The 10,911-nt window shown below is 41.0% G+C and overlaps 1 long non-coding RNA gene across 2 annotated transcripts; it reads left to right on the top strand.

Annotated features, from left to right (window-relative positions):
- The first annotated feature begins 252 nt into the window (after window positions 1-252).
- On the top strand, window positions 253-8,433 carry LOC119014281. Of its 2 annotated transcripts, none has more exons than XR_005072914.1 (3): window positions 253-443; window positions 1,450-1,563; window positions 7,712-8,433. It is a non-coding gene; the product is annotated as an uncharacterized LOC119014281 (long non-coding RNA). The 2 variants fall into 2 exon arrangements; XR_005072913.1 differs by having other exon boundaries at window positions 1,450-1,575.
- Window positions 8,434-10,911: the final 2,478 nt, after the last annotated feature.

Here is a 10,911-nt window from a genome sequence, read left to right as displayed (position 1 = left end):
AGCCGACAAGGAGCAAGCAGGTAGATAAGAGTCCTGAATCCAGGCAGGGGTTCAGAACAGGCAGATCAGGCAAACAGAAGACAAAAACGCTTGAAAGCTAAGCAAACACACTAGACAACCTGGCAGGGACTGAATGAAACAGACGGGTTCACATACTAGAAAGCCAATGAGGGTAATGAGCTGCAGGTGAGGAGCTGATTGCAGCTGCGGTGAGATCTAAAACGACAGGAGAGTTAGTGACAAGGCATGAAGGGAAAAAACTGGATAACTATTCAGAGCTGGCTGTGGTCACGACACTCACACCAACTTTTTGGAGTAATATGTGGATCTTTAGCTGCTAAACGTCCATCCATGTTTACAAGGTAGTCGCTTAACTGCTGCAGCCGAAAACAACACAATGAGAGGGATGAGACGCACAACGATGAGCAGAAAGGCGCTGTGAGGTCTGTAGAGCTGACAGAAAATGCAGAGTTTGTGGGATAATTTGCTGTGGCTTCATCAGTACAGCAACCCATTTTACATACAAGTAGTCATGTGATCCATTGTTTTGATTAAACTCTCTTTAACAGTGGTCATGGTTTTTAGTCTAAATTTTTAGTTGGTCAATTTCTTATGCCAGTAAGGAGTTCTGGAACATAGATAGTAAATCCAGGATGAAAGCTGTTGGAGATGAAGAGAGATGAAGAGAAACTGGAAACTTGTTATTATTGAGCCTCCCCTCCCCCCACAGTAACAGATATTGCACTTTACAGGCTCCATTAAGAGCTGTGACCATCTCAGAGAGTAGAGACACCAGGATGCTGGCTGGATCGGATTAGTCCCCTTCACCTCACAGGGTCGTGGCCCTCCACTTTTTAAAGTCCCCAAGGAAAAAAAAAATCTATTTCCATTCAACAACCAGTGATTTCCTGTACCTGCTGCCGCTGTGCTGCTGGAGCCAGAGTGCACACTGGAAGCAGAGGCGTTCAACCACTTACACAGAAGGTGTGAAATGACTGGGAAATTGGCTGTCTCACTGTCCTAGAAAAATCTGGAAGAGATATTTTTCTTTGACACTACTGATTCCCTAAAGCAGGAGGCAGAAGGTCAGCTTGAGTGCTGTGCTGCTCAGCTTCAGAGGTTCTCCTGGTTCATTCAAGCCATGTCAGCAGAATGGGAAAAGCAGCAAGATGTACAGTTGGGAAGAGATGCATTCAGATAATCTCACACATACTGATACATTATAGAAATACTCCCTCATTTTTGGTTTAGAATTTTTCTTTTTTTGGGGGGGGGGGGGGCAGTAAGAGCAATCACTTTTACACCAAATTGAGCTGATTTTAAAAGGCCGGTAAAGCAGCTAAAAATAGGTAATTGACTCCTTTTTTCTCATTGCCAATAGTTGAGTTTGCCTTTCTGTTTTTTTTTCTTTATCTTGTGTATCACATTCAACACTGGGGAATGCACCAGAATACCGCTGAAAATGACTGATATTCTGCTTGAAGGGAGATGGATGGAAAACTATTCAGCAACAGCGTGTGGAGCTGCAGCGTGCATCCAAGCATCACGCCCAATTGGTGCAAGGTAATTACTGGCGTAAGTACTAGTGACTATTGCATTTGACCCAATAATGAATACCAATAAAGTACCTTTTGCCAATGATGACTAAGCCAAATGTTAGCAGGTGGTAATGGGTCCTTTTGTCCACTGTGAAAAGGGCTATATTAAATGCTAACACTGGCGTGCTGGAGCACAAAATTCAATACCACCATATTCATGTGAAGCAGGTACAGTGTTTAACACACTCATGCTGAGGCCATCGTCTGGCATGTTAGTGTGTTAACATTTGCAAATGAGCTCAAAACACAAAATTAGGAGGCTGATGGGAATGTTAGTTTTCCAGGACTAAATGCTCTAGGGACATTAAATATCTGAACTTCATCACACCTGTTGTGTATTTTTTTTGACAGTGATAACAATAAAGGTCTAAAGGTAGGCCTATTTTTTTTTTTTTATAATTAATGAAGGCTCAGTTCCATGTAGGGCAGTCTCTGTAACAACCTGTCTCCACAGAGAGGGCTCTTGAAACACCTCCTGGCTTTTAGCTTTCAACGAGCTGTGTCTAATCCAGGAAGTCTCCATGCTTTCACCCATTCCCATTAATCTGCTGCCATTTATGTTATGACATATTTGATGAATGGTCGCAGCCTGTAACAAAAGGGCCTGGATTAGATTAGATTACACCTCTTTGTGTAAATCTGCACGCCGCAGCTGTGTGAGTATACTTATGTCCTTCTGTATGTGTGTGTTTGGTGTGTTAGGATTAGAGGTCCTTCAGCAGATTGCTGACGCTCCATTAGAGAAAGTCTGCTGGTTTTATGAGACCAGTTCATTAAGCACACTGGCGATCATAACATTTACATACACGATGATGTAAAAATATATCAGTGATACTGCATTCAAGTCTAAATGAGAACTTACTCAAAGAAACACAACTGAAATGTCCATTTTAACATTCATCACTTTTACTTTTACTTCATCACTTCGGTTTTAGGAATTCTAACAGTGTTTTAGAAAAATCCAAAACAATTTAGAGATGTTTCGCATAGTTACCTTTCTTGCCAAGAACATAGCTGAAAAAATCAATACCGCTGTCATATCTGTACCATAAACATTGGCTTCCACCAGCAGCCCCTTAGCTTAGCACAAAAACTGTGAATGGTGGTGAACAGCCATCCTGCTACTCTCACAAGGGAAACACATTTTGTCTACCAGTAATTGTAAAGCTCTCTTAATTAACATGTTATATCTCATATTTTTGTTACCATTATGACAGAGCTGTTTCTCTGCGTTTCCAGTCTTTATGCTAAGATAAAATATGGGGTTTGATAAACAAAACTATGTGTGAGTCCTTTTGTGCTACATTCACCAAAAAAATGTGGCATCTCACATCCTCAGTGAAAGAAGCTGCTCCGTAGTCTCGTGGTAAGGCAGCGGACACTCCTGTATCTTTTCCAGACAGGAAAAGGAGGGTGGACAGGCTTAAGCTGGGGTGGGCGTTGACCTTCTAGTGTCCTTCTGGCTCCATGTGACATGTTTTGGTGTGTAAATGATTCATGATGTAAGTTTCGGAATTGCTCAGACATGACACAGTTGTAATGGCTGCTACGTAGTTCTTTGGGGCAACGCCAACCGTCAGCGTTGCGTCTACTTGAAATGCTTGTTGGTGCCACTCACAGGCTGAGGTGTCCCTCAGGGAGGCATCTTGCTCTGAAGTCTAGTGAGAGGTCAGTTGTTGCCTCATCTAGATTGTCAAAATCAGTTAAATAGTCAGCCTTTGCCCCAAAGGAAAGCAAAACAACTGCAATTGAAAAAGGAGCAAGGCGCTTTGGGACTAACGCATCATAGATTAAATCCAGATTTTAATAGGTGGGGTTTGAAAGCGTCGAGTGAGGCAGAAAGTGTGATAAGTTGGGGTTGGGAGGGTGGGGGCAACAGTAAGAAAGCCTCCCCCCCAACTTTCAATACATGGGGAGCCTGTGAAGGACGCTTATTTCCTTTTTGCAAGCATTGCTTTGTTTTCTCTTCAAATGATATGAAACACTGTTTCTAAAGCAGTTGCTGTGATCAGATCTTCAGTGTTCACTTGAGTTTCCTGATATAAGCGCCCCTTTAATAGCCACGGTTGAGTTAGCAGCCTCTGCTTGCGTGCAGAGAGGTGAAGCATATTCAAAACTGAACGACACACACACACAGATGGGGCAGTGGACGTGATGTGAGCACCAGCAGCACTTAGAGACGGGGTCTTATTCAGCACTGATCATTAATTCATGACGCACATCTCAGATGGAACCTCGTTTCTAAAACCTCAGCCTTACATTACTGAGAAAAATTGTCCATCAGAACAAGAATATCATATATGGCACCTGGTAGATGGATGGGGTACAGGGTGGAAAAGAGAGAAGAAAAAGAAAGAGCAGAGAGCCAGGTTCAGCTGGACCGGTGAGTGATGAAAAAGGGAGAGCCACTGTTTCTCTGTCTGTTTCTAAAAAGAAATCCAGCCCTCCACCTCATGTCCCGTAAAGGGAATATTCCATTCCTCTCTGCACACACACTTTGAACTCCCCTCATGTCAGCCCAACATGAAAAAGGTTTCATCTCAACAAATAACGTGGTTATATTTGTGTCCCAAAAATGAACTGCTTTGATAAAATCTTCTGTCCCGAAAATCAAATCTTTTCCCCCCAAAATTATATAACCTCTATGAACAGTCAATTGATTTAAATGACAGTTTTACCGAATAGCCAGCTGTTAATACATTGATAATATGAAAATGGAACCTTTATGAAAATAGATTAAATCCTACTCCCTCCTTTCCCCATCCTCTGTCTCTCTCTGCCTCCTGCCGTTTCCATCATCCTGCTCCTCTCATCTGCCCAGCCCCACCACCGCCAACCCCCACCCCTCCTCCATTGTGTGCCTGGCCGTCCCTCTGTAATCCAGTGTGTCTCTTTGTGGTTGTACAGCATGTGGCTCAGCTGCACTTTGGCCCTTAATGGACCCAGTCAATGGGGAGAGTTGCCAGCCTGTTGTCTCTATCAAGGTCAAGTGTGTGCATACGAGCATGTGTGTTTTTGTGTTTGTTCGGTGGGCGGGCAGCCCTTTGGATTGAGAGTATACTTTGTATACATGTGTGCTCACGGGCAGAGTCACATATAAGTGTGGAAAGATCCATGTAATGCTGCAACTCATTTTTATGTATGCATTATGTATGTTGTACATCCTAATCAATGTGTACATACTGTATGTGCTGAAACTGCACAAACTGAGCAACACCTGTATCACTGCGACAGAGGATGTGCGTGAGGGTCCGTGTATAAGTCAGCATCATCAAAGATTTTGAGTGTGTGCTGTTGGAGTGTGTGCTGTGTGTTTGACCTGGTACCTTGTTCTCCGCTTTCAAAGGGAAACAAACCAGACACAATGAGTCTACAGCCATGCTAACAGCTTCTGTGAAACTGTTCACAGGATCAGGATCAGCACGCTGACATGCTCGCGATGACAATGTTAGCATGCTCACAATCAGTCAAACAGGTGTTCACATTATATTTTAGCCTTCACCAAAGTGGACCAACAGAGCAACACTCCATGTCAATGCTCCTGGTTTTGAATATGCAGTTTATCTTGATAACTTAATTAAGAAGCATTCAAAGTTGAAGTTCAGAGAAAAAAAAATCTACAGAACATAATCAGTTACTGAATTTATATACAGTTGCCTCAAATCTGCCCTGTTCTTGGTATTGGGTTTGTTTACTCTCTGGTCACTTGGCATGCAGGAAGTGTTCAAACTGCAACAAAACACTGACTTTGAGTCCAGTCTTTGTACTGTTTTCATAAAAATCTGACACTGGACTTCTTCACCTTCTATAACCCCACAAGGCACAACATGCAATGTGAGGTTTAAAGTTAGCTTTCTGGGAGGGAAGATGCAACAGTATTCACTTTATACATGCTTCTGAACATACTACACTAACTGTTCTTTTGTATTGTGTGACCTTATATGTTTTCACCATCAGTATGTTCAAGTCAGTTAATTTTTTCAGCTTCGCGAGCAATAGTGATAGATATGATCACCTTTATTAGTTGAATTTGCTTGCCAACAGGAACACTGAGCAACTCAAGCATTCATTTAAAGCTGTGTTTCAGGCCACCTGATATATTTTAAAAGACACCCTCCATTTAGCTTGGTTTTTCTCTTTACCAAATATATCTCCGTCTCCTAAGCTCAGTGCTTCACTATGCCCACCAGCCAGCTAACCAGAGAAGCGCTAACTTTGTGTCTTTGCTAGTCGGTGCTGTGAAGGTATATATATGCATACACATTGGAAAAACAAAATAACAAAATAAAACACCAATAATGACAACAGTGAGACTAAAACCAAGAGTGAAGCTGCATGCTGCAAGACCAAACAATGAGCTGAAAGACCCTAAAAAGCCTCTACAGAGCTGAGGGGAACTGCTTTGTTTGGTAATAATACTCTGTGGGGTCAGTATGAATGTATTTTTTCTTTTACAAGCAATATTGTGATCCGTTGTTGACAGAAAATCATCAATTATATCCTTTTTAAACAATCCAGTCTTCTTATATTCTTGTCAATTCTTGGCTAACTAGCGAGCTAACGTAACTGACTCTCACTGGCCTTCGTGTTATGACGACTTGAGCATGGTGAATCGAGTTTTACCTTGTCACTTTAAATTCTTCTGGCATGTTTCTGTCCTGGGTTCTCAGGGGTTAAAATTGGAGGAGGCAGGCACACGTTCAAAAAGCTGACTCGTTTTTTCAATTTCTAGAGATTAACTATGTCGCACGTCTTGCCGTGTTTGGGATTAGCAGTTGCAGAGTGCAAACTGCAAACTGCACATCGAGAGAGGTTGTGGCCAGCATATCGCACAAGGACTGAGCACGCATTCAAAGCTTCTGCATTTACTCACTGGTTCATCTGCGTACGTGTGTGAGTGACACACCGTATGCCGTCAGCTGTTCCTTACAAGTATATAATGAGACACGTTGATGTAGACGGACGACACAGTTACTGTGACTCAGAACAACATTTCAATGTCACATCCAGGGCATGTTTTATGTGCAGAGGAGGAGGAGGGTGGCAGCGCTTGGTGCACCCTGTCAGCTGTTACAGGCATGGTTATCTGCACAGAAGGAGACAAGTGTTTTGTGAATGAAGACCGAACTGACGGGACACAGTGAGACGTTCTAAAATTGCACATTCAGAGGGGCTGGCTGAGATATTCTGTGCGCAGTGTCAGCTGTTGGAGGCATCTTATCAGCATGAAAGGAGAGACAGCCTTTTGAAAGTGGAGCTGAATCACTCTCTGTGGAGAGCCTGCTCTGCTGTTACGACCGCCATTAAAACACACTGTAGTAACATCTGCATCAGAGAGACAGAGATTGCTGGCTGCATGTGTGTTGGTGTGTGATTATGTGTGTGTGTGTGTGTGTGTGTGTGTGTGCTAAGAGGGGAGTCTTGTCAGTGATGTCCCACACAGAAAAGATAAAAGTACTAATGGCCTGGGCTTCCTCTAATGGAACGCTGAGCTGTGCTGTGCATGCGCGTGCGTGCGTGCGCGTGTATGCATATCAACAAAGCTGCATTCAAAACGTCTCTTATTTATTTGCGGCTGCATTACGGCGTTGAGGCCCGGTCTTTCTCTCTTTCTATTTACAGCTCCCTCCCTCTCCCTGCGCACATGTGGGCATCTATTCACATGCACCTACTGTTTTCCAGGCTGCAGAGCTGCACGGATCGGCCCCATGCGTGGCGATTCCGTCTGCCCCGCGCCTCACCCAACATATATCTCACACCAGAACACACTGCTGGGAAAGTGAAGAGGCAATTTCTTATTTCCTTCACATCATGAATATGTTATGATGTCCTTCACCAAGGTCGTGAAACATTTTGTGCAATTGTAGACACGTTTGCTTTGTACTTCTGTTTCACTACAATTCAGATGTTGATGTTGTACTTTTTAATCCGCTACTACTATTAATATGACTGCAGTAGTAACTGATCACATTTCAGAATTCATTTTGTGACCCCTTACAAAAAAACAAATCTGTCTACTTGGGGCACCTTGTCACATTTTAGGTGTCCATGAGCCTGTTTGCAGTTCCAGCTAAAAGGCACTTCTCATCCAAACCTCTGATTCATTCACACAGCTGTTCGAGAGCCAGTGAGGAAAAAAAGTATTCCAGTATTTCACACGAAAGGTCAAGATTGGAAAACATTCCAAACATTACATTTCAAGATATACTGTGCAACAACTCTGCATTAAAATGTACAAAAATGACACATTTTATGTTATATGTTTTGTTTAATTGTGTACTTACCTCGTCAGAAATGTTTCCAGCAATATTCAAACACAGATGAATCCTAATTTTATTCAAGGGACTGATGCATTTCATTTGGTTGCATGTCTTTATAGCTTCCGGGGAAACATCAGGTGATTTGTCAGAGAATGTGACTAAAACATGACATGAGTGAAAGTTTAATACATACTGTCCGAGTCATATGGAGCGATCTTTAATCAGCAATGGTGGTAGTTTACTACTGAGGACAGCAGCTCCCATGATGATCCCATGCTACTTCACATTTGCTGTGAATAAAGTACAACTAGCTCTAACTTGCAGCAACAAAAGTGAAAAAAAACCTCCTGTAATGCCATATATATTAATACATCAGAGGTAATTTTCCTGCACAGTCATTCTGTGTAATTATCTCTTCTTCTACCAGCAGCAATGTAAATTGATTCTCACACATTCATGCATTACTAATTATCACCCAGCAATATGTTAAGTAAATAATTATACAAGAGTCACACTTGAGATTTTTCTTCATTAAGTTAATTTTGCTGATACGATTTCTTTGCTTTACTACATGAATGAACCGGGGACTTTTGCTTGTGATGAAGCCTTTTTTACATGAATGTATTGGTACTAAGTAATGGATCTGAGTGATTCACACCCACACAGGTGTTGTCGGTCATTCTGGCTGATCAGACCTCTGCTCAGGTCAAAGGTGGGCACGTGTGCATGGTTATATGTCCCTACTGCTGAGCTAACAGGAGAGTCAGAGTGAGGTCAGTCAAGCACAGTCCATTCACGTTTTCACAGGCCTGATAAATGTAATCAGTCAAAAGAACTAAAATCCATTTTACAGGTTTATAATGATTTTGCATGGCCTTTAATGTGATTCATGTAGCAGGCATTATGACTTGCTCCAGCAGGAAAAGCACAGGTGTTACCGATAACATTAACGTTGGCTATGATCTATTGAAGTGTAAGCCATGACAGTTCATCGGTGTGATAAATCCCTGCAAAATGACGTTCTGCCATCATCATTTTGTTAATTACACCTGAGCTTTTCCAAGTGTGACATTAGAAATGTATGGTAACATTCTGTTTCAGTGTTCCATTTTTTGTAACAGTTGCGCTAAGTCATTACACTGAACAATCAAAGGCAATATGGATGAATATTAAGCATTCCTATGAGTAACTCTGTCATCTCTAAGCCACTTTTTCAAAGAATCACTGTCAACCATAAAAAGGAGTTTTCAGTCTGATGATCTGACTATATCTGGATATGCAGCGCCCTCCTCTGGCGAAAACAAGGTACTGTAAAATTAGTGGTGGAAAAAGTATATATTCTGCTCCTTTACTCAAGTAAAAGCACTGATACTACATTGTGAAAAAACTCCACTACAAGTAAGAGTCCTGCATTCAAAACCCGATAAATTTTTACTTTCAACAACATTTACTTTAAGTATCAAAAGTAAAAGTATGCAATATGCAGTAAAATTGGCCTTGCCAGTGTTTTCCTGTTATATTTGATGTGTTTGGATTAATATCCCTAATATCACTGCTACAGCTGTTTTAACCTTGAGCTCATTTGAACTATTCCTGTACAGCAATGCATCATATCTTCTGAAATAATCTGATGGTTGTTGCCTCAATGTCCTGTGAGAAGCACCAATCTCTAAAAAGTCAAGTGTCAAAGAAAGAGCCTGTTCTCAGCTCTGTGACGTTGCGTTTTGCAGCTAATCCAGCAGGCTTTTTCATCGTTTATTAAGCTTAAGAAGCAGGAGAATGTTCTCAACCCAATAAGGGAACACTTCACCATTCAGTGTATCACAAACATTCAAAATCATCCCCATCTGGAGATAATTTTTTCTCCCTCGACAGGAAGGCTGAACCACTAGGAATATCAACAACTAACTACAGTTGTCAGACAAATGTAGTTGAGTAAAAGCTACGATATTTACCTCTGAGATGTAAGCAGTATTACGTATTAATTTGCATAAAGTGGAAATACTCAAGTAAAGTACAAGTAGCTCAAATTTCTAATGAAGTATGTCAGTAGGCAGCATAAAATTCCTTTGTACTTACACGCATGCTCACCCACTTTTCTTGTCATGTGCTAATATAACTATAACTAGGACTGTGGGGTTTTAATTGAAGATTATGGTTTTATTGTTATTCTTGCTTAGTCTGTTCTCACTAAAGGGCCTTGTGTCAAAGCACTTCAGAAGTAAATGATCTGAACTTGACTGACTGCTGCCGTTGCAACAGAAAGTTCACAGTGTGTGGCATGTACTCACTTCGACTCAAAAGAGAGTGACTTAATTTGCTGAGTGCAGTTAGTGCATGAATTTGTCTAGATGACAACAAATAATCAAATCAGAAAGTTTTCTAAAGCCTATCCATGCAAACTACAAAGAGAGGCTCATCCCATATAGCCTAATATGTCGAAATAAAAAATAAAAGATGATGTTTATTTTGTTTTTTTTTTTTCTGTATCAAACAGATTACATATGGCCACATCATTTTACACTTAGATCTTGGCATATTATAGTGGGGCACTCAGATGTTATAAAAATTGTATTTACATTTCAGATATTGTTTTTGGCATTTATGTTGTTATACTTAAAATAAATAATTTGCCTAAAACAGTGACTTTAAAGTATTTTATTTCATGTAATATTTCCATTTAGTTCTGTTCAGTATTAAGGGTCACATTTAATGCAAAGTGTTCATGTTATTCATGTCATGTTAAGTCAACTGCTAGAAGTTGCATTGCTTTGTAACACTTAAATTTTAAAAAAAAAGAACACTTGAAACTCACCTATGTGCCCTTTAACTTTATAAGCAGGCTAATGATAAGATAAGATTGCATTAATTCAGTTAGATTTTTGACTCAACATGACAGAATAACTTTGCATTAAAGTTGGATATTACCTGGCCTGATCTCTTGCTGTGTGTGTGTGTGGTCTGTGTTTTTTTTTTTTTTGCAGTGTTTAATATTATAAAGTAGAGCTGACACTGAGCCCCCGTGAAAAAGACACTAAAGCTGCCACTGGTGT

The sequence above is a fragment of the Acanthopagrus latus genome, chromosome 23 (assembly GCF_904848185.1).
Source record: "Acanthopagrus latus isolate v.2019 chromosome 23, fAcaLat1.1, whole genome shotgun sequence".
In the NCBI taxonomy this organism is placed as follows: Eukaryota; Metazoa; Chordata; class Actinopteri; order Spariformes; family Sparidae; genus Acanthopagrus; species Acanthopagrus latus.
This window is presented reverse-complemented; position numbering and strand designations above follow the sequence as displayed.